This window comes from Rutidosis leptorrhynchoides, chromosome 1 (assembly GCF_046630445.1).
Source record: "Rutidosis leptorrhynchoides isolate AG116_Rl617_1_P2 chromosome 1, CSIRO_AGI_Rlap_v1, whole genome shotgun sequence".
NCBI lineage: Eukaryota > Viridiplantae > Streptophyta > Magnoliopsida > Asterales > Asteraceae > Rutidosis > Rutidosis leptorrhynchoides.
In genome coordinates this window covers 272,110,001-272,136,443 of record NC_092333.1, presented here as the reverse complement: position 1 = coordinate 272,136,443, position 26,443 = coordinate 272,110,001, and positions in this window count along the sequence as shown.

The following is a 26,443-nucleotide window of genomic DNA, read 5'->3' as shown; positions in this document are numbered from 1 at the left end:
ACAGGGACACTTGGTATAATTGATAACAAAATATTAAAACCTTGGGTTACACTCAGTTGACATCCTGGTGTAATTATTAAACAAAGTATTAAAATCTTGTTACAGTTTAAGTCCCCAATTAGTGGAAAATTTAACTTCGGGTATAAGGATAATTTGACGAGGACACTCGCACTTTATATTTATGACTGATGGACTGTTATGGATAAAAACCAGACGGACATATTAATTAATCCAGGACAAAGGACAATTAACCCATGGGCATAAAACTAAAATCAACACGTCAAACATCATGATTACGGAAGTTTAAATAAGCATAATTCTTTTATTTCATATTTAATTTCCTTTATTTTATATTTAATTGCACTTCTAATTATCGCATTTTTATTTTTATTTTATTTAATTGCACTTTTAATTATCGTACTCTTTAATTATCGCAAGTTTATTTTATCGCACTTTTATTATTCGCAATTTCATTATCGTTATTTACTTTACGCTTTAATTTAAGTCTTGTATTTATTTTTAATATTTTACATTTGGTTTTAACTGCGACTAAAGTTTTAAAATCGACAAACCGGTCATGAAACGGTAAAAAACCCCCTTTATAATAATAATATTACTTATATATATGTATTTGTATTTTTATAAAAGTAAACTAATATAGCGTTAAGCTTTGTTTAAAGATTTTCCTGTGGAACGAACCGGACTTACTAAAAACTACACTACTGTACGATTAGGTACACTGCCTATAAGTGTTGTAGCAAGGTTTAAGTATATCCATTCTCTAAATAAATAAATATCTTGTGTAAAATTGTATCGTATTTAATAGTATTTCTTGCTAAAATTAATAACTATTTTATATACTACCCCGCTCCACATCAGTAGCTAAATGATCCAAACTTTGATACTAAACATGATTTTTGAGAATTAAAGTGGACTTTTTAAGTCTAAAATTCATGAACTTGATTAATTTGATATAATTGCCATTTGAGACTTGTTTAATTGCTAGTAATGACTATTTTGATATGTTATTTAAGTTAAATGCTTATGAACTTTGTATACATTTTCATATATGCTTATTTAAAAAAGTGTAGATTTTGATAAAAATATGAAAATGAGCATAAGTTTAATATAGATTAAACATGTCATTGTGATTGTTTTAAGTTGTTATTTTGCTAACACTAATACATATTTGGATGCACAAATTTTGTGTTTAATGTGTTTTGTAGAAATATACTGAAACTGGAGGTGCATCATCATCATCTAGACAACCACAACTGGAACCTGAGCCAGAATTGCAATACGAACCAGAACCCGAACAAGAACCACAACAGGAACAACAACATCAACCTGATCAACACGTACCTTATTATGATCCACTACAATTTGTTGATGCCTTTATAGTATTTCCGATGCATCCGCCTGTAGAATACCCAACGATTCCTGAACACACGCTGCATCCTAATCTAAGATTTGTTAGAAGCTGGAGAGATTACCCAACATATCAAAGTAACAAATTCAAAATGACACCGAAAAATGTAGAAGTGCCGAGGGTAATCGATTGGGAGCCTTTGGAAAGGGTCCAACTTGCTAACTGAGTTAGACAGCATTTGATCCAAAGGTATGGCAGCTCTTGTTTTCACGATTGGGAACGTTTATTCACCATTCGTAGACCTGTATATAAGGAATGGTGTATTGAGCTTATGAGTACTATAGCATTAAATGCAGATGTAGATAGGTTAGATGATAGAAGTTTTCTTAGATTTATACTTGGCCGTAGGATGTACAGAATATCCATGCTGGATATGGCCAGGGCTTTGCAGATATATACTCCTGGTGAATTACTACTACCCGATTGTATGAATTTGAATTATCGTGGTAAAAGGTATATAGGAATTTTGACACGAACGCCGTCTGGAGGCGTATGTCAGATTATAATGTTTTTACGCTAGGAGGAAAACACTCATACTTACATATTAACAAAGCCGAGCTTCGTATAATTCATAGATTTTTGGCTAACTCAATTACACAGAGAGGTCACAATAAGGAGAAAATGACCTCACATGATTTATTTTATCTAAAGTGTATTCGAGACCCAAGAGGCTTTGTTAATATCCCTTGCTGTGTTGCTTTTTATTTGGCTAAGATGGTGGAAGGAATACAGGAAGGGAGAATAATAGGAGGAGGTATTTTTGTTACTCTCATTGGAAAGTATTTGGGTGTAGATAGGGATCAAGAGGGTCCACTTTTGGAATGTAGGGAACAGGTTGAGCCTTTAGGATTGAGGGTCTATCAGGGTGCTAAGGTATTGAAAAGTAGACACAATCAGGCAATACCATATGTTGGTAATCATTCTCAGGTAGAAAGAGGTTCAGATGAGGAAATGGAGGAAGCGAATGACATTAGGGATGTCATTAGGGAGGCTATGACTGACGTCTACCAGCGTGTAGATGAGGTAGATATTACAAACATGGAGAGATTTAGTCCGATGGAGCAGTGGCAAGCCCGGAATGATTACGAGCATTCCAGGCAACGACAGTATGATAGATGGGACTATCATCAGCATCAGATCATGAGCCGGCTGTCACCTCAGGATCACTAAGTTCCGACCCGACCCGCTTACTATCCTCCACACCAGCCCGAGATGAGACCACCATATACTCTCTACGACCCTAACCAGGCCTACCAGTACACCTATCACCAACCATGGAACCCGGAAGACGACATGAACTGGAACCCCTATCCAGATTGATATAGTTCCTGTTGGTGATTTCTATGATTATTATCTTTTTATTATTTCTATTTATTTATGTTTAAACACATTATATTTTGATACTTTTATTGTAATGTTTAATATTTTTATTTGTTGTACTAATATTTCATATTTGATTTAAAAGTGGGATTTTAAGTCCCATTTCAAATTATCATGCATGTTTATATTTGTATTGTATGTATTTTATTTCATGTATACAACAGGGTAAAACAGCGCATTTTCAAAGACTGGCATTAAGTTCAGCAAAAGCTACTAATTTTGATGACAAAAATAAAAACAAATGTGATGTAACAACAAGACGGAATGAACAAATGATGTGCGCCATTTATCATTCAACAAACCAACGCCAATATGTTTGGAAACTTTGGTAAAATTTAATCATTTTTCTACGCTAATCACCCTCAATAATTTAAATTGTTACTGATTTCTTGCAAATGAGGGCATTGCAAGATCTTAAGTGTGGGAAGGGGTTAAATTCTTTCGTATTTTAAAATTTTTTTTAAATTTTTTGACTTATACACTTGATTACCATTAAAAATACTAGTAACGCATTAGTTGTATTAGAATCTAGTGCTCTCTGATAATAAAGAACATCCCTATTCTTATATACTGACTACCCAATTCTAGTAAAATTTTTCAAAAATTTTCAAATAAATGAATTCAAAATCATGTTTATACATATTTATGAACGATAAAACTAGGTGTTAATACCGAAATTATTGTTACCTCGGAAAGGACATAAATTGAGAAACAAATCAAAATGTTAGAATTCATTTAAAATGGAATAGTGGACAATAAAAAGGCGAAGAAAGGAAAATAAAAGCCAAGTGTGGGAAAAATTTACCAAGTTATTTAAAACATATATCACATATTTTTGTATAAATAATTGAAGATACTTTTGTTTTGGACAAAAATAACTGTTTTACCCGGAAAACTGTAATATATTTGAAAGAAAGATGGATCTATACGATGAATCAATTCCATCATTAAAAGAAAGTAAAGTCTTCCGAAAAAGAAACACGCTTCTTGATTTAGGTCATGAAGTTGTCGTCCAAACCAGTTGTAGAGTCTACGAAAAACCTTGAAAAGTTTTCTCGAAAATCAGTTGGAAATCCACGGACTACAGCATCAAACATGGTCGCCAAGTGGTCAGACTTATCCTAACCATGAGAGGATCTGTCTCGTAAAATATGGAGGGCGCCGTGCAAATTAGCTTGATAAGACTAATGAATCAGATCCCCAGAAAGGATAATCTCCTTAAAAGATCAAAAATCAGCTTTTAAGACTGATATTACTCAATCCTTGAGATTGACTTTTAAAGATTGAGAAAATATTTCGATCAAAATTACAAACCGATTTGTTTTCTAAAAAACCCATTTTTAATGCGTTCATTACCACTGAACGTAAAATCCTAGGAATTCACCTGGAATTCATTAGGTCACCTGAACCAAATCGGGTGTCAACCGTAAGAACGGTGGTTGCATAGCATGGTCGAAGACAGGACCTTGTGCCAGACCGAAAAATTATTGGGTGATCTTTACTATTGCTCCTACAAAGGATAGTAATTGCATCCGACACGTTATAGACCATAATTAAAAGCATGTCAGGGGACATTGCCCTAACAGTTGCTTGTTCAATGCTTTCCTTTACAATCGGACAGTAGTTTACCGAAAGGTAATATACGGAGCAAGTATACTGGATGTGTTGCTTTTCCAATACAAGGTTAGCAAGTGGGTGACACAAAACCGCAAGTTTTGAGCTAAAATTTTCAAATATGAAACCCACTAAACTCACAAAAACAATTTGCAAACACCGGTGAAGGGTTATTCCGAAAAACTTATCTAGGGTAAAAGCTAGATTTTCAAAAAATCAAATGTTTTCATAAAGATCCAATTTCCAAAAGGATCTAAATTTTTATAGTCATGTGGGACTGTAAACCACATCGTTACTACCATTGTTCATACTGCCGTATAGAAATCACTGATGTACAAAATGTGAAGAATAAAGAAGTGATTCTAGTATATATTTATTTCAAGACTATATTGCTTGAGGACAAGCAACGCTCAAGTGTGGGAATATTTGATAATGCTAAAAACGAACATATATTTCATAGCATTATCCCTCAAGAAAGACAAGCTTTTAGTTGCAATTGTTCTATTCACAAGTGATATTCGTTTAAATAATAAAAAGTGAAGACAACAGACAGATTCGACGAATTGAAGACGCAAACGACCAAAAAGCTCAAAAGTACAAAGTACAATCAAAGAGGTTCAAATTATTGATGAGAAACGTCTCAAAATTACAAGAGTACAAGACACAAAACGCAAAATACAAGATATTAAATTGTACGCAAGGACGTTCGAAAATCCGGAACCGGGACCAGAGTCAACTCTCAACGCTCGACGCAACAGACTAAAAATTACAAGTCAACTATGCACACAAATATAATATAATATTTAAATAATTCTATAAATTATTTATATATTATATTATTATTAAAAACCGTCGGCAAGAAAGAAAACAAAGTCAGGTGAACTCTCCCAGCTGGCCATGCGATCGCATGGCCTGGAAGAACAAAAGCCATGCGACCGCATGGCCCTAGAAGTCAGGCCACATCTATAAATTTCGCGTGTTTTGGCCAGTTTTAATATATTATAATTTAATTTTAATTTTAATTTTAAATTCTAATAATAAGGGTATGTTAACGAATGTTGTAAGGGTGTAAGTCTAAATTCTGTCCGTGTAACGCTACGCTATTTTTAATCATTGTAAGTTATGTTCAACCTTTTTAAATTAATGTCTTGTAGCTAAGTTATTATTATGCTTATTTAAGCTGAAGTAATCGTGATGTTGGGCTAAAATATTAAGACGGGGTAATTGGGCTTTGTACCATAATTAGGGTTTGGACAAAAGAACGACACTGGTGGAAATTAAACTATTAGCTATTAATGGGCTTTATATTTGTTTAATTAAATGATAGTTTGTTAATTTAATATAAAGATTTACAATTGGACGTACCTATAAATAACCACATACACTTGATCGGACACGATGGGCGGGATATTTATGAGTACTAATAATCGTTCATTTAACCAGATATGGGAATGGATTAATTGTCAATGGACTTATTAAAACAGGGGTGAATTATGTACAAGGACACTTGGCGTAATTGTTAACAAAGTATTAAAATGTTGGGTTACACGCAGTCGATATCCTGGTGTAATTATTAAACAAAGTATTAAGACCTTGTTACAGTTTAAGTCCCCAATTAGTTGGAGTATTTGACTTCGGATATAAGGATAATTTGACGAGGACACTCGCACTTTATATTTATGACTGATGGACTGTTATGGACAAAAACCAGACGGACATATTAAATAATACAGGACAAAGGACAATTAACCCGTGGTAACAAATTAAAATCAACATGTCAAACATCATGATTACGAAAGTTTAAATAAGCATAATTTCTTTATTTCGTATTTAATTGCACTTTTAATTATCGCACTTTTATTTACTGTCATTTTATTTAATTTCACTTTTAATTATCGTACTTTTTAATTATCGCAATTTTATTTTATCGCACTTTTATTTATTGCAATTTCATTATCGTTATTTATTTTACGCTTTAAATTAAGTTATATTTATTTTTAATATTTTACATTAGGTTTTAACGGCGACTAAAGTTTTAAAATCGACAAACCGGTCATTAAACGGTAAAATTCCCCTTTTATAATAATAATATTATTTATATATTTTTGTATTTTTACAATTATAAGTTAAAACTAATATAGCGTTAAACTTGGCTAAGATCCCTGTGGAACGAACCGGACTTACTAAAAACTACACTACTGTACGATTAGGTACACTGCCTATAAGTGTTGTAGCAAGGTTTAAGTATATCCACTCTATAAATAAATAAATAACTTGTGTAAAAATGTATCGTATTTAATAGTTTTTCCTTGTAAAAATATAACTATTTTATACACCACCTCGCACACATCACGCGTGTAGCTCGGCCAATCCTAATTGTTATTGCGGTGGAGGTAGTGAGTCGCGTGTGGTGCGGATTCACTAAGGAGCGTGTAGTTCGGCAACCCTTCATGTTGTTAGATTTGAGAACTATTGGTTGTTTTATACGCTGATGGTGGGGTCGTGAGGACCATGTTGTGTGATTAGTGATGCGATAGCCGTGTTTCGCTCACAAGTTTGTTGAGGGTGTGACAATAGCCGTTTTTGTACACCTTGAGATTTGCGTTGCCATAGTCGTTTGGAGCGCTAGCAGATTTAGTCGTTTGCTTATGATTTTATGATAGTTGCGTATTAGCCGTGTTTGCGCTCTACAAGGGATGTTAAGTGGTAAGTGTTAAACGTAAGGATTTGCTTTGATTCGGTCTTCATCGGTTTGGTCGTTGACCTTATTTTGGTATGTGGTTGTTACTAGCGATGTACTTGCAATGGGTACGCTAGGAGTTGATATCTCGGTACGAGATTGGGGGAATTTTTCCGATGTGAGCAATTAAGCAAGTGTTAGTGCTCGGATTTGTGGATTTTAATAAATCGCGGGTGACGATTTTGTTGTTAAGGGTGACTCGTTGAGAGGGATTGCCTAGGGGAGTTAGAAGAATACATGGTGTTTCCGCGTGTTCTAAATAATCGTTGTAGACTTCAGATGTGATGTGTATTGCACGTCTTGGAATGCGTGCAAGTATGTATTTAGTCAATGGAATAATCTTCGGGCTAATGTGTAATGTGGTGGAAGTCGGATTGTAACATTTGTTTGAGGACCATAGAGTACGAGTCCGATCAGTTAAGTGGCTAGGATCACGAGGACGTGATCGAATTTAAGTGGGGGAGAGTTGTAACACCCCGTTTTTCTAAACACGACGCTCGGGGCATCATGCGGAGTCAAAGAATGAGTATTTGATAGTTTGGATGTAGTGAATTAATGATGTTTAACTTGGGGATGTTTTAAAAGTAGAAATGGGTACCATCAGGTCAACCATCGCGTATGAAGTCTATATGTCGCGACTGGGGGTGTCGCGTATCTCGACAGAAGGGCCCAAAATGCGACAACTTATGATCCATGACTTCTATCCTTTTATCATGTTTAAAAAATGGATATCGCGTATCGGTGTCACAAAACGCAACAAGGTGTCACGAAACTCGACAAAAGTCGCTGTAATGACATTTTAACCCATTTTAATGGAATCTTTTGGGGGTGTTCTGGTAAATTCACATATGGCCGATTTTAGAGCCATAAGACTGATTCAAGGCTTATCTTATCCCCATTTTTACACATCAACACTCTCACCTTCAAACCCAAGAGCGGGATGAGAGAGTTTAGAGAGAGACAGAGAGCTCCATTTGGAGAAGAAGAAGGGTGTTTTGGGTCAAACCTCAAGTATTAAAGTTGATCTACTCGTCAACGGCATCATTTTGGAGGTATTGGTAAGTTCTAACTCCGACTTTCATTGTTTGATTTGAGATTCAATGTTAGGGTTTTGAGATTGTTAGTTGTAAAACCCATTTAGATGATGAAGAGGGTTTATGTAAACTTGTTATTTTGATACTTGGCGGGTTTTGGGTTGGTTGATAATTTAACCATGTTTAAGGCTTGTAAGTGGTGTATAATCACTAGTGTTAGTGATTATAGAAGTGTTGGAACCACTTTGGGTGTGTTTGGGTTGACTAATTTTAAAATGGGTCAAAATTAGGGTTTAGGTGTTAAAATGGACAAGATTGGTGTTTAACACTTATGAATGGGTTTAATTGGTGTATTAGGACCATTCTCACTTGTGTTGGTGATTATTGGTTAGTTTGGGCGCGGTTTGAGCTTGGAAGTGCAATTGGGTCGAAATTGCACTAGATCTCGATTTGGGTCAGTTAGTAAATCCACCCTAATTGTGTTGTTTGTTACGTGATTAATGGAATAGGTACTTTCCATTGACGTGTTGCGGATTTGTTCGGTTGTATTCATCAAGATGACAAGGTGAGAGTTAATATACTATGTGCATATGTATGTATAAGATGGGTGTGGGTTGAATGAAGTGATTCTCGGCTATAGAGCTCACTTCACATGTAGGTGGATTTGATGGACTTGTATATAGGTCCAATTGGCACAGTTGTGCGTTTTGGTTGACCACCTTTTGGCGAGGTGCACACCTTGTGTGTACGTTATCACATGCACATGTGCTTGTGATGTGGATTATATAACCCCAAATGGCGAAGGGTTGGTATTAAGTTGTGATTGGATAACCCCAATGATGTGGATTAGTATAATCCCGGGATCGTTGGTTTTGATTTGGGAAGTGGATCATGTGTGGATGCGGATTCACGATGACGCTTGTAGTTCGGTCATCTGATTGAGGTAGTGATCTCGTATGGATGCGGATTTACTAAGGCTCGTGTAGTTCGGCCAACCTCGATGTGTTGTTGGTATTGAAGATAGTAGTCACGTGTGGATGCGGATTTACTAAGGTTCGTGTAGTTCGACCAATCTTCATTTGGTATTGGGTTAAGGGGTTAACCTTGGACGATTTTATGCTTTGTTATACATATGGATATTGTTGTGTTGTAGCTAACACTCCGGGTGTAGCTTATTTGGCGTGGTACATATCGTCATTGGTGTACTTACATTGTTGATATTTTAGCTTGTTGTATAGCAATCGTACGGTATGCTTAGATTAGCTTGCCTTTACACTTGGATGCTCCGGTATGAGCTATTTGTTTATTATCATGTGGCGTGTCCGTTTTATGCATATATATGTATGTAGTATACTTTCACTCACTAAGCGTTAGCTTACCCTCTAGTTGTTTACATTTTTATAGATTTGCAAGGCGGATGTGGCAAGGGTAAGCGTGGGGACTAGTGAGCTAGCTTGTGATGCTTAGAAGACTTGGCTTTTGAGTTATATAGGATTGGGTAGTTCGTTCCCAATCACCATGCTCGGTTTTGTTGGAATTTAAAATAGTCGGGTCGTGTATGTCGTTTGGATATTTAAACTTATGTATTAAATGCTTTAAAGTTTATTAAACTTACTATTGTATTAAAGATATTTTTGGAAACTTAATTGGGACCTAAATGTTAATGATATTAATGAATTATAAAGAAAATTTTTTATGGGCCGGTTTAAATACGGGTTGGGTTGTTTCAACATGTTATCCATTATTAACAATTCTATGTCGTGCGTTGTAAGCATGGCAGGACGCATGTCATTATTACCTTCTAAAACTAAAATTGTATGTGGCTAAACTTCATGATTACCTTCTCAAAATACCAAAGGACGTGCATTAAGTTCTTCTGACCAATAGACCCTGTTAAGTCATCGGTTGTAAAGACCCGTCCTAATCCATAATGACGAATACAATAACATATGTGTAACACCCAAATATTTATGGTACATAGAGTGCAAATGGCGTACATAAATGTATAGTGCATGGCGTAAATTAAAAAGCTCAGGAAACTGCTCAGACCACTGTGCGCGTCGCGCACCACTAAGTGAGCGCGCCGCGCACACTGCCAGCGACAGGATTCTATTTTTCTGCTTTTTGAGTTTAATGATGGGCATCTTGGTCATTTCACTTGAGGCCGGATCTGTGAGCTTTATCAGTTGGTTTGGATCTAACTTTGGATCATTTTCACATCCATTCATCACTCTCATCCATTCTTAGAGAGAGAGAGAGAAGTCTAGAGAGGGATTTGGGGTTTTGGAGAAGAAGGAGCTTGAATTGATCAAAGTCTCGGGTTTTAAAGTTGTTCACCTCGTTCCTAGCTATGTTTTGGTTGTTGTGGTAAGTTCTAACTTCGAATTTCATTGTTTGATTTGATATTCAAAGTTAGGGTTTGAACTTAAAATTGTTAGGAAACCCATTTAAACTCATGAAGTGAGTTTATTGATGCTAGTAATCGGGTTATTGGTTGTTGTTGGTGGATTTTGGGTTGGTGAACAAATTGGCCATGATTAGGACTTGTATTTGGGTTTAATCACTAGGATTAGTGATTATGGAAGTGTTAGAACCCATTTTGTGTATTTGAAAGACTAATTATGGAAATGAGTCAAAATTGGGGTTTTGGTTGATTTTGAGATGATAAGTGTTTAACACTTAAGATTGGGTTCAATTGGCATAATAAGACCATTTTCACTTATGTTAGTGATTATTGGTTAGTTTGGGCGCGTTTTGGGTTTGTAAGTGCAATTGGTCGAATTTGCAGTAAGGGTCGAATTGAGTTGGTTTGTAAATCCACTCTAAGTGTGTTGTTGTAATTGTGAAGATGGAATAGGTACATTTCATCGGCGAGTTGCGGAATTATTCGGTAGCATTTCATCAAGGCGTCAAGGTGAGTGGAATGATTATACATGTGCGTATATAATGTATCTATTTGTAGGGTGGGGGAGGGGCCGGGTATGCGTTGTCTATACCACCAAAGTTAGTGATATATTTCGTTGTACACTAACGATGGATATTTCGTTGTCCAAATTGCCCAAGAGTTAGTGATATATTTCATTGTACACTAACGATGGACATTTCGTTGTCCAAACCGCCAAGAGTTAGTGATATACTTCGTTGTACACTAACAATTGCTTTGAATGGATATTTCGTTGTCCAATCCGACCAAGAGTTAGTGATATATTTCGTTTTACACTAACGATTGCTTTGAACGGATATTTCATTGTCCAATCCGACCAAGAGTTAGTGATATATTTCGTTGTACACTAACGATTGCTTTGAATGGATATTTCGTTGTCCGAATGGCCTAGGGATTAGTGATATATTTCGTTGTACACTAACGGTTGTTATGAATACCGGTGGGAAATTCGAAGTACCATTCCCTTGTGTAATCGGTTAACCATGGTGACGTGCTGTAGTGTAACATTTTATATTATTCGAGTTATATATATGTTGTTGTGGTGCTAGCTTGTGGTCTTGAAGAATTTAGAGTTATACTTGCGAAGGTATGCTATGTAACTTGCTAGCGTGTATGAGGTATTTGTGTAAGTGTATGCAAGTAGGTATATTATATATGTATATGTATAATTATTGCATTCACTAAGTGTTAGCTTACCCTCTCGGTGTTTACCTTTTTTATAGATTTGCTTTGGAGACAGTGGCTCGGGTGAGCGCGGGGATTAGTGGACTTGCTTTGGATTTGGATTAGGATTGGGTAGCGTATCCCCAATCGCCATGCTCGGCTTTTATTTTGTGTTAGAAACTGGGGTCGAAAATTGTACTTCGTACTTAACTCGTAAAACGGGCCGATGTGGGCTCGGTGTCGTAAAACTTGTTTATTATCAAAACGTGTTAGTTTTACTTATTATAATGTGTTGTGAAAACCGTTTGGTCTAATTGTGTCGGGAAGTCGAAGATCTTTTCGCGTGAAACGAACAAGTTGATCAGAACTGTCCAGGCCTCTGTGCGCGCCGCGCACAGAGAGTGGTGCGCGCCGCGCACTACACTGAGTATACAAAAAAATTTTTTACTCGTATTTGGTCGGTTAACGGGTTGGGCTGTTACAATATGGTTACATTGCGAGGTATTTGACCTCTATATGATAAATTTTACAAACAGTGCATTCATTTTTAAAAGATAAACTTTCATTACATCAAAAGTTGACAGGCATGCATACCATTTCATAATATCCAAACTATAAATGACCTAATCTGTCATTTACTTAATAATAATCTCTATTAAACTCAACGACTTGAATGCAACATCTTTTGAAATATGCCATGAATCACTCCAAGTAATATCTCTAAAATGAGCAAATGCACAGCGAAAGATTTCTTTCAAACCTGAGAATAAACATGCTTAAAAGTGTGAACCAAAAGGTTGGTGAGTTCATTAGTTTATCATCAATATTAATTTCCATCATTTTTATAGACCACAAGATTTTCATTTCCATTTCTCATAAATATACATCTCATACATAGATATAAAAATCATTCATATGGATTGAACACCTGGTAATCGACCTTAACAAGATGCATATAGAATATCCCCATCATTTCGGGACATCCTTCGGACATGATAAATTCGAAGTACTAAAGCATCCGCAACATGGATGGGGCTTGTTGAGCCCGATAGATCTATCTTTAGGATTCACGTCAATTAGGGGCCAGTTCCCTAATTCTTAGATTACCAGACTAAAAGGGGCATATTCAATTTTGATCATTCAACCATAGAATGTAGTTTCAATTACTTGTGTCTATTTCGTCAAACATTTATAAAAGCGTATGTGTTCTCAGTCCCAAAAATATATATTGCAAAAGCATTTAAAAGGGGAGTAATGAAACTTACAATACTGTATTTCGTAGTAAAAATACTTATGACGGCATTGAACAAAAGAAAGGTTGGCCTCGGATTCACGAACCTATATTAAGTATATATATATATTTGTATGTTGGTCAATATTTGTCTAACAATTTAGGTCAAGTCATAGTGTATCACAATTCTAATGCTCGAGATTTTCATGCAGAGGTTAAAAAAAATCAATTTGACCCTAAATGACTTCAAAAATATATACATGTTTATTATATGACTTAAATGTAGTCATTTTATATATTTAAATATGAGTAAATAATACAAATTCTTTATTAATAAACAAAAATTTATGTTAAAATTTATATATGATAAAAATATACTTTTATATATCTTAAGTAATAAAATTTATAAATTTCACTTAATATCATAAAAATATAGTGATATGTGTTATTAATATAATTATATTACGTGTGGTAAAAATATCTTTGTATCCCGTATTTATTTGATAAAATAATATTGATAATAATAATACGGAGTAATAAGTAACAATTGTATTACTTTGTAGTAATAATAATTATTTATATTCTAATAATAATAATAATAATAATACTAATATTAATATTTACTAATAATGATATTAATTATATTTGAGTAATAATTCTAATCGTGATAGTTTTAATAATAACGATATTTTTTAATATCAACTGTAAAAATAATAATTCCATTCAAAATGATAATTTTTAATAATAATAATACTAAAATGATAATAAAAATGATATTTTATAATAACAATGATATTTCTATTAAAATGATAATTTTAATAAAAATGATAGATTTAATATTAATAATACTTTTAATAATAATAATGATAAAAATAATAAAAATGATATTTTTATCTAAATCATAATCTTAACAATATTTTAACTGAATCATGATACTCATACTCATTATTTCCTAATCGATTTGTTTAATAGCTTTTAGTTCTCTTTTATATCGCATTCATAATAATGATAATAATAATAGTAATCATAATAATTAGATGATACTAATATTAGTTTTAATGATAATGATACTAGTAATAATAAATATTATAATAATATGAATAATAATAATAATAATAATATTAATAATAATAATAATAATAATAATAATAATAATAATAATAATAATAATGATAATATTAATAATAACCTTAATAATAATAACGGTAGTAATAATAATAACAATAACCATTTTTAATGATAATGCTTGTATTAATAACGATAATGATAATAATAATAATAATTATTATTATTATTAGATAATAATAACGACGATAATAGCGACGATAATAATAATCATTTTAGTAATAATACTAAAATTAATGATAATTCAATTGGCTATATGTTTTAATCCGTTCATCGAAACCATACGCTTTCTAAATGAAAAGTTATTAATTTTTCGCCAGCTTTCCAATGACATGCATATCATATACCTTATCCTAGTAGCATATGTATTAAATTCATGATTCATCATGAACTATCTAACGACAATATTAAGCATACAAGCATGCATAATCTTATATACTCGAGCACTAGTTAGAGATACACTATTAATATATAAAAGATAAAATATGAATGCTCACGTATCAATATTGTGATTCAATATTGCAGGAAAGTATGTAGATGCAACGGAGATGCTAAACACTAGATTGATCTCACGAGCATACCCTGCTCCATACCGATAAGCTCCATAGTTATAACCCATAATTTCCTTAGCTCTATCCCGCTCGAAAAACTCGTTTAGAAATCGCTCGCTCATAACCTCGTCGTAGTATTTTATGTATACTACTTAATGATAATAAAAATACTACTAATACTAATAATAAGATTAACAATAATATTAATCTTAATAATAATAATTATAATTATAATTTATATATATAAAGAGAGAATGCGAGAGACAGATGAATGATGAAAATGAATTACAACTGCGTTCGTTTGAAATTTAAAGGATGTTAAGCCCACCTAATTCTCATGCGATCTCATGAGGATTGTATGGTGAACCCATGCGATCGCATGAGGTTCGAATCTAGCTCATAATCCATTAATCATAGGCTGCCGACACTTATATTAATTATTATTATAATTAATTATTTAATTTATATAATTATTTATATATTATATTATATTATATTTATGTTTATAGTAAATTTGTAATTTTAGTTCCGATGACTCGTACATTGTCACGTGACTTATGTCCTGTTTCCGGTTTCTCGAACGTATTTTTGTACGCTTAGAAAACTCGCACTTTACGTTTCGTGACTCGTACCCTTATCAAAATATAGACTTAGAATATCAATAAACTATATCACTCGAAATGTAACTTGAACGTTCGAGCGTTTTGGTCATTTGCTTCTATAAATCGACGTCTCGTTATATATACATATATAATAGTATTATTTAAATAAAATATTTTATAACTAAATTAATATTAAATCTTATTACATTGGAATATATATATATACACATATATATATATATATACACACACATATATATATATATACACACACACACACACACACACACACACACACACACATATATATATATATATATATATATATATATATATATATATATATATATATATATATATATATATATATATGTGTGTGTGTGTGTGTGTATGTATATATATATGTGTGTGTATATATATATGTATATATATATATATATATACATACACACACACACACACACATATATATATATATATATATATATATATTCATTTCGAAATATAAATTATAATGTTTATTTAAAAATATAATTTTTCAAAACTACATATATTCCAACGTTCTTTATATAGTTTAAAATTGTTTCGAAATTATCATTTAGTAATACTTTTATCTTTTTGAAACAATAAAAATATATTTCCAAATTCATAATACAAAGCTTTAATTAAGTTCTTCAGAATTCATAAACAAATTATCTTATAAAGTGTTTTAATAGTGAAGTTATCTTTTTAAACTGAAAGCGTTTTATACATTTGAAACTAACTTAAAGAAATATAATAATTTTGTTTTCCAAAACTAAATATATTTAGGAATTATTTTGTTAAAAGGTTAAACCAATGGAAATCGTTATATCATAAAATGCTTTAGTAAAGTAAAATCGTATATAACTCATAACAGGTTTTCAAGTTTTTAAATTACCATTTGCTGATGAAGCGTAAGATAAAATCCGAAAGTTAGATAAACGTATGAAATTATTTTAATGAAAAACGTCACTTTTCTTAACTTGTCAATATCCACTTCTAAGTTATCTATCTTCCCAAAATTTCACTTTCACCCTAAATAATATGAAAGTTAACTAGTTACCACTTATATAGGAAATCGAACAGGAAACTCCACTAACCCTCGTCTAGTTCTCGTTAATTGACACTTTTATTCTTACTTGTAAATTACTTTACCATTTATTTCAAATACCGTTAAAAAGAAACGATTTCTCAAATCGACGTGGACCTTATAATAAAGACTCGTAATCATATTTCAATATATCTGATAATTCAATCATTTGATATTATCTTTTAATTTTCGTCGATAAACATATATTGAAATTAATATGTTTATGTGAAGTATTATTCATTAAATACTTTGTTAACGTTTTCATGTCATATAATAATTTCATAACTTATTTTCATATCAACCAAACCGTTAAATGTTTTATTAATATTTTTCAATTTAATAATCACACCTATGTATATATATTCATACATATCTATTTACACATAATTGTTCGTGAATCATCGAGAGCAGTCGAAAGGTAAATGAATACATGAACACAGTTCAAAGTTTTTGAGATTTCAACATTACAGACTTTGCTTATCGTGTCAAAAACATATAAGGATTAAGTTTGAATTTGGTCAAAAAATTTCGGGTTGTCACAGTACCTACCCGTTAAAGAAATTTTGTCCCGAAATTTGATTGGAATGGTCATGGCTGACAATAAGTATGTTTTCATGACGCATACGAGCTGAAATTTAGAGTTCTATCATCATTGAGTAATATAGACAAAACAATTTGTTTTTGTGAAAAGTACGAGTGAAGCTATCACAAAAGAGTGAAATGAGTAAATGTAGGTTCGTCTTAACCGATGACGTAGTCATGGTTGATTTCCAGAATTCAAGGGATTTAGAGAAAAACTTCGTAATAAGATTTGGTTCTTCGGTAATTAAGGAGATTAGGATCCTCTTTGGTTAAATGCGATAATCTATTTCGATTGCTCTGTCGGTTATTTCCCTATAAATCCACCCTGTTCGTTTCCTTATTTCCACAGCTCACACCTTCTATTCTTTCTCCCTTAATTCATACTTTGAAGCATTTGTCAATAACTTCATCCAGTTCTAATTCTTGATATACTCCTAACTTTCATATCTGTCCTTCTTCATTTTCATCTACCGTCAGAAGAATCTATTTACTTCTACTATACTGTTGGTTTTATAGTGTTTTTAGTTCTCCCGTGTCTTTATGTTGCTATATGCATTGATATATACGATTTGTAATTTCTGGGTTGTTGTTGGGTTTTATATTTTTTCTTATATTTCAATGTCTCTGCTTCTGTCTTTCTGTAATCATTAACATCCAAAGTTAATGCTCTCTCCAATTTACTGTGATTTATACTCCCATTGATATTTTGAAGCTTCATGCTTTTGTTTTCTCTTCCCGACTTTAAGTCAAGCGAATAATGGTCCAGCATTTGTATATATGAATTTCGGAATGAACATAGTTAACGTTCTAAGAAAGAAATTATAATGACACGATCTTAATTTATCAAATTACCAGAATATCCAAAAAAATAGAACTATCAAGAAGATATGTTCTTAATATGTTTAGAGATGAGGTAGAATGTAAGAGTCGTGTAACATGGCACATGATGACGATATGTTCTGTGAACCATCACGTTCCATTTAGAAACTCTGCATGACTTACTGTAATATAATCACGTTGATCAAGTGTCATTATATTATACTAACTCATGTTGCAGTTCCCAACACTGCTTCAAAAACATTCATATTTTAAACTCAAAGGTTTTTACAATATAGAAACTAAATAGTTTCCTTTATGATGTAATACAGATAGCGCGAAGAGATAATTGAATTCAGATAATAATAGTTGTGAAGATATCTTCAGAAATATCGAGGATATTTATAATGAAAGATACGATGATATCTTAGAATTTCTAATATTGATGGATGATGAATAAGATTTGTCTGTAAAGGTTTAGAGTCAGGAGTAATGTATTTGCTAAAGACTTCAGCAGACACTGAATCATTTGGATTCTTTAAAGGCAGGTTTAGTCTTTGTGATTTGTCCACAGCCTCCTTCATGGTTTGCTCAATCTGTTTTCCAGTCCAAACCTTCTCTTTTTCCGAGCTTTGCCAACACACTATTCTTTATCATCAAACTTTTGGCTGTTAAGATCGTTTACAGTTTTTGCTACTTCATCAGCATTTTTCACAATTTCGAGAACTAGTTCGCAGTTTAGGGTGTTTTTCAGAAACTTCACATTCGAATTATGTAGGTCTTTGAGGTAGACGTTATATGTATATATAACTGTTGGCGTAGCATCGTTGTGAGATACGAAAGACTGATTGCTAATTCTCGGTAGTTGATATGGCAATTATTATTAAAATATGTAGATGAGTAAATGATGGGGTTTCAATAAATATAATGATTTTTCTGAAAATCCTCGATCAATACGGTTGCTGGTAGGTTTACTGCTAATGTGGTGAAATATAAACGGTTCCCCGGTAACAATGACATACAGAGCAACGTATATATCAAGGTTATAATAAGGCTAATCCGAATGAAAATTCAAAATTGATTTTGCTGGAGGTGTGACAAAATTTGCTATTTTTGAAAGGAATTGCAAAGTTATTTTTACTAATAAATGCCAAAGGGTCTGACACGGATACGTGTTAAACTATGACTTAGGTTTTGAGAGTTTTTTAGGTGCAAGATTGTGGGTAATATGTGGTTGGATCATCATCCTGATTGTTCATTATTTGAAGTGTCTTCAGGAATTTTGAAAGGTTTTAACACAGATTGTAATCGTTAATATACATATGATGTTCTAGAATTTTGAATGATATGAATATTATTTTTTCTGGGTAGAAGTGATGTTCTAGCACAATTTTAAAGTCAAAGTATAGCTTTGAAAGATGTAGAGATTTAAGAGTGATGTCTCCTGTTGAGTCTTGAGTTGGATTCTGATATGTCAAAATTAGAATATGAAATTGAATTTGGATGAGAACGGTTGTTTTGATTTCTATGAAAGAATGTATATCGTTGTGAAAGTAGTGAGTATAGTTGATGATTGCTGAATCAGAATCGAAGAATGTAACATATTAATTGTGAATATATATATATATATATATATATATATATATATATATATATATATATATATATATATATATATATATATATATATATATATATATATATATATATATATATATATATATATTTTTCGAGTATTACCTACCTGTTAAAAAAATTTCACAAATAATATTTTGTACAAGAGAATTTTATCACAGTCTTTATGAAAATATATGTATATTTTCTTTGGATGTAATACATATTTAATGAGTTAATATAATATTAAACTCATTTGATTTCGTTTTTAGCTGAAACTAGAAATGAATAATCTCTAACACTAGAGATTACATAATCTTCACAGAGTATTTCACTACCGTGATCAATACTCCCTTATTTATTCTTATGAATATTTCCTTAGTGAATCATGTTATTGCTCATAGAACTCTTGCTAACTTCGCAAGGTACGAATGATGTTTTCTAAAAAGTTTCGAGTATATCGAAAGTGTAAAATCAAACACGTAATTGAATAATACACTTAGTTTATTATGAAACGAAATTCATTGAGTTGAAACAGAGATCGTAGTTAACGATGGTTAAGTTGTTAAGGAAGGGTGTACATCTTAACATATTAGTAATATTAATTTAATCGAGTAGTATCTACCCTTATTACCCAACTACTATTAGGGAAACTAATTTACGCAATCTGATTGGTCCACGTGGCAGCTCCCCTCACACAAAAGTGCTATTTACGCTGTTGGAGGTTTTTTTTCTTTTTATGTTTCACGTTTTTTGCCTAAAAAAAGGCTGTAAACTTTGAGGTAGCGTACACACTTCACCATCCTTCCACCCATTCCCTCAACCCATACGTCTGTGGTAAATATCGAACCCTACCTTTCTTCATCTGCTACGTTCTTCCATTTCTTACAGGTGCGATTTTTGCGTTTCTCTCATTCGTTGACACCCATCACCATTGCCCTCCATCTACTCCTTTGATCGGTTGCAGTTTCTTTGTCGAAATCATCACAATAATCTGTAGGTCAAGGTTTGTTTTTTTTCGTATCCAGGTTTGTTGTTTTTCGTATTTAGTCTATTAATTCAATTGGTTACTACTTTAGTCTATCAATTCATGTTGGAAAATTTGTTTATGTGATACGTAAAAGGATCAAGTTAAGCGCTGAGAAGGCTATTTTCATTTTTGTTAATAACGCTCTGCCACCAACTGGTAATCCTTTCTTCATGTATCTTGAATATTATATATTGTTTTGGGCTAATTAAGTTTATTTTTATCAACTTAAAAATTTTGTTACATGGAACGCATGGGACTCTGAACTTTTAAATGATGGATCAGTTCAATCATCTTCAATAGCCAAAATTATGAAATTTCTTTCCTTTTTTTTGTACAGGGGTGATTATGTCTGCCAAAAATGAAGAAAAGAAGGATTATCCGTATGCTCTTACACTATATATATTGCTTCATGTTTAATCTATAATATGAAAATATGAATATTTCTGTTTGATTGTCTCTTATGGTGTTTACTTTTTTTCTATTTTGTGATGAAGTCATTAGGTTGTAAGTTGCTTTTGCTTAACAATCGATCTTCTTTATTTAGGGTTTCTGTTGCTACTTTTGATTGTTAAGTGTGTTGTTATTTTTGCCTAATTGTTTGCCTTTAGTATTTTTTTTTAGATCTTATTTTTGTTATTTGTTTATTTTCTATTTTTGTGTTATAATTAAACTTTTTATTTTAACAACGTTTCTTTGTTTCAGATCTTGATGCTATTGTTAGATGAGCGTCGGGGGTGGGTGATGGCAGTGATTTAGATGGTTATTCTTTTGTGTTAAAATTTTTTGTTATTATTAGATGGTTTGTTAATTATTCATATGTTTTCAATTTATTCATTTTTTTAGTATTGTTGGATGTGGTTGCTTCTTTGTTGGTATCTACAACTCTCTTTTAATCAGATTTCATTTTGGTAGTGCAAAGATGTTGGTAAGTTTACAATGATCTCTTTTAATCAGTATATAGGTTCTCCTAATTCGGGTCCACTTGGTGTCTTTGATGATAATGGTTTATAGTTGATTGGATCATCTAATTTATGAGTATGCTCTTATTATTATTTTAAATTATGTGTATTCAGGTTTAATTTTGTTATCATAGTTTGTTTATTTTGTTGCTGCTGACTGAATTGCAGGAGTAACAACTCTTTATGATGATGTGGTGATTGTAAATGTGCTTGCCGATATTGTGGGAGTGTGTTTTGGTACGAGGAATGGTTGAAAACTACTACAAACAGTTCTCAACTGTCGTTTCATGATTAAAATGTATGTTGAAAAGTACTTATAACTACTCACGCTACTACAATATATTTTTAAAATATATGCTGAAGATTTTGTACTTAAGATAATAAATGTTTGAATCGGTTACTCACAATTACACAAACATTTGAATGTTTGCTTATGTAATACTCCGTATACGATTAGTGTATGGGTTTATGAGCTTATGCTCATTTACGTTTTATTTATTGTAATGAAATAGGTACCTAAGCGAACAGTGGACATTGAAGAGGCTATAAGCTTTGTAAACAAAATAAAGGTACAGTTGATTTGTTAATTTTTAGTTGGTTGGTGTTAGAAGCATAAATTATATGACTTTGTAGGTATAAAGATTGTAAATTTTTTTGTAGATACGCTTCAAGATGATGATCATCAGGAGGTAAATTTAAGTTATTTCAAATTGTTTCATGGTATATTCAATTTATATGGTATAATAGGTTTTTTCAAATTGTCTCCAATTTCATTTGGCTCTAATGTCTCTTTTAGCAAGAAAGAAGATAATGACAACAGTTGTGGATCACTTGATACCACTGTGAGTTACGTTTGGTGTTTCATATTTAATGATAATGATTACTTTATAGTTATAGTAATATCACGATCTAATTTGGCGATTTTTATAAGTAAAAGATGATGGACATTGGAGTATTGTGATTGTGAAAGGGCATGGTAGCATAGTTATTGGCACGTTGAACTCACAAAGTATACAAATACAAGGTTAAATTTGTTAGATGATGAATATAGGAATATGAAGATCTCGGGCGTTGTTTATGTTTGAATTTGTTGCGGAATTGAATATTGTTGTATATAATATATATACCTGAATGACAATCATTTTATATTTACTTATTTAGTTTGTTTTGTAAATTACAGGTGGATTGAAGCAAGAAAAAGATGACGAATGATGGTGGTTATGACCCGAAACAAAAGCAGAAACACAACAGCAAATCAGGAGCAATACGAGCGGGTTTTGGGCCTGTTTTGTAGCGCAGGTACAGCAGAAAATACGCAGCAACAATGGCGACTTTTGGGGCTGTTTTGGGTGGCAAAAAACAGCAGAAAAGTAGCAGGAGAGTGGGTGTTTTGGTGGCGGTTTACAACTGCAACTGGGCAGCCTGTTGTGGGTCGAATTTAGCAGCAAAAGGCTGCTGTAAATGGGCAGTTTTGGGGATGCAAAAATAGCAGGAAGAGTGGCGACAGAGGGCTGCAAATAGACAGTAAAAACGGGCTATGATGGTGGCGGGTTTTGCTGCAGAAAAGGCAGCGGGTGGCAGTTGGTGTTGGGTTACAGAAACAACACCTGCAGGTGGCGGTTTTCGATGGGGTTTTGGAGCCGAGATAATACGTACAGCAGCAGCTATTAAGTGGAATCAATTTGCAGCTGTAAAAAGTGATCAAAGGTGGTGGATTGGTGGTGGTGTTTGGCTGTTACAGCAGCCAAAAAGGTGTCTTCTTGGGTGGGTTTGCTCGACAGCAGAAGGCTGCAGCAGAAAGAGTTTTGGGTCGTGGGTTTTTCATGGAGTAAGGAGGAGATTGTTGTGATTTGAACGAACGATTATGAGGGATTAAATGGGTGTTTTATAGGCTAACAAGTGGGGTTGTGTAGGATTCCAAACCTTCTTAGAAGCATTTAGAACTTCGAATTGTATTATGATTCCTCTTAACTAATGTTTATTCCATCTTTATTTGAGTTTATCTCTTATTTATTTAATCATCTAACTTATTTATTTTTTTACTAATTATGGCCGAAAATTATTAATTAATATTATCAATTTTTGTTTTTATTTCCTCCCTCCGTAGCTCTATATGTTTGTGTTAAGTTTGTTAATATGTTTTTTGTTGAATGAGTTTACGTACAAGTATAAGTAGATCTGTGTCTTTTTACTCTGGAAAGTAGGCAATTTTTAATTGCGTGTTGTTTATTTCGTTATATATAATATATATACCTGAATGATATATCATTTCATATTTACTTATTTAGTTTGTTTTGTAAATCACAAAAATATGAAGGTGATTGTATGTCATAACGTTAATTTCCATGTCTCATCTAGATGCTATTGATTCTTTCTTGAAGATGGTTACACTTTTAGTTCTGAACTATGTTTCAGGATGTATCAAGTGGCTTATGTATGTTTTATGTTTGTCGTCATTTTTTTATTTATTTGTGGGTAATTTGATGCAGCAGTCATTAATTTTTTTTGTTTGATGCTTTATATGTATGATTTTGATTAGGTTATTACACAACCTCGGAGTGTGTAGTCATTAATTGTTGTTGTTATTCCTGTTTGCAGTATGGCGAGTGTTAACAAGATGGTTCTCAGTTTGATACTCGTCAGTTTGATTTGGAAGTGAATGAGTTGTAAGTTTCAGCCCGTTTTTGTTGCAGCATCTCTGTTATGTGATGATTTTGATGCCATGGGTCTGCTGATAAGGAGTTACCAAAATGTTAATCTAACCTTGTAGTAGTAGGTAACTGATGATGTAAATTATGGTCAATGATTTCGGATGTATGTACTGCTTCTAATGAATACCTATAACCTGTAAAGGTAAATTTTGAACCGTTTAATACTTTGCCAACCGTTATATTTATGAAATTTCTATCAATAATGTATAGCCGCGTAGCGCGTACCTTCAATCTTGTTTAATTCATACATAATAGCTTAGTACGAAAGATTTATTTTGATCTCAAAATTTATATATATATATATATATATATATATATATATATATATATATATATATATATATATATATATATATATAATATACATATAATTTCTTCAGAGGAAATGAGTTAATACTTCATAACTCGTTGATACAATATACGCGCTATTGATTCGTAATGATGTCCACGGTGATTCTTGAACTGGCGGAGCTTGTGATGTTATAGGTGCTGCTGATTCTGACGATGCTGACGGAACTGACTGTGCTGGTGATGCTAACGGTACTGTGGATGCTGCTGGTAAAACAAGTCTAGGTTGTAAATCACGCACCATTCTTGTCAGGATTTCTACTCTTCCTTTTATCATCACGGTCCACATGTCTGATTTATGGTTAAGGCTAGGATGTAACATCCCGCATTTTTCCGTTAAATTATTTTAGCGCCCGTCTTTTTATTTTGATAATATCTTTCGCTATCTAAATTTGTATCCTCCGTTAGCTAACGTTCTTAATATTTTTGTCATTTAATTATAACATCTCTCGTTTGCTCTAGCATTTTTAAAATGTTCGTTCGGTTAATTCGCGCAACCACTTTTAATACTTGAGGGACTAATCGTGTCAAGTGACCAAAGTGGCGACTAGGTCAACTAGTCAACTACCTCACCACCACCACTCATTTCCATTTCTTTTTCTTTTCCAATTTCTCTCAAAATATTACTTCCAATTTTATATCCTTTTGATCTTCAACAAAGATTCATCATCTACTCAAGATCTAGCAAGCCTCAACTTAAACAAATTACATTTTCGGTATCCTTGCATCTTCCTCTTCGAATCCATACCAACTTCATCTCATTTGGGTAACTTTCTAAAAACACTAATTTTCTTGTTCTTGATCTTTAAAACTTAAAAGTGTGTTAATTAGTGTCTATGGCTAAAGTCTAACATGATTAAGTGATTTATTTGCTTGTTCTTGCTATTTCGATGTAACTAGCTTAAACTTCGAGATGACTTGCTTAATCTTGAGATTTGTTTGATTAAATGTTGTTAGATGTTAAAAGTGCATGTATTAAATGTGTTACTAGTATCACTAGCTACATTTTGGTACGTAGGTTGACTTGTAAAAGCCTCATTAACATGATTAAGGATTTTATGATTGTTAGTTAGGGTTTGGTAGCCTTGAATATGATTTTTGATGCATTAAAAGACTTGCAATGTTGTTTGTAAGTGTTTGATAGTATTGTATGCGTAAATACCTACGAAACGGCGTATTATATGTGATAGCGATCCAAATGAACATATATTTATGCGCAATATCCTTCCAATATGTAAAGTTTTCAGTTGCAATTGTTCTATTTTCAAGTAATATTCGTTTAAATAAATAAGTGCGAAGACGAAAGACGAAAATGAAGATTTGAAGACGCAAATGACCAAAAAGCTCAAATGTACAAGATACAATCCAAGTGGTTCAATTTATTGATGAGAAACGTCTAAGGATTACAAGAGTACAAGTCGCGGAACGCAAAGTACAAGATATCTAAGCATACGAAAGGACGTTCGAAAATCCGGAACCGAGACATAAACCGGGCGTGAACGTACGAGACAACGGAGCTAAAATTACAAGTCAACTATGCACAAGAATATAATATAATATATATATAATTATATATAATTATATATATTATATTACGTATTAATTAATTCGAGCAGCCCACGTTTGCAAATCAAAAATATCTGATCCAGGCTGGCCATGCGAGTGCATGAGAAATGCACTAAAATCCCATGCACTTGCATGAGCCTATGCAAGTGCATGGGAAATACACTATAATCTCATGCGAGTGCATGAGCTTCAGATTCAGGAAATATGCCTATAAAAGGCAGGCTTCTGCTCGACGAGAAAACACACCTTAATTTCTTTCTTTCTCTCTATATGTAATATATATATTTATAATTTTAATTTTAATTTTAATTTTAATTTAATTTTAATAATAATAATAATTAGGTAATTGTAAGAAATGTTTTACGGGTCTTAAAGTCGAGACTCTGTCCGTGT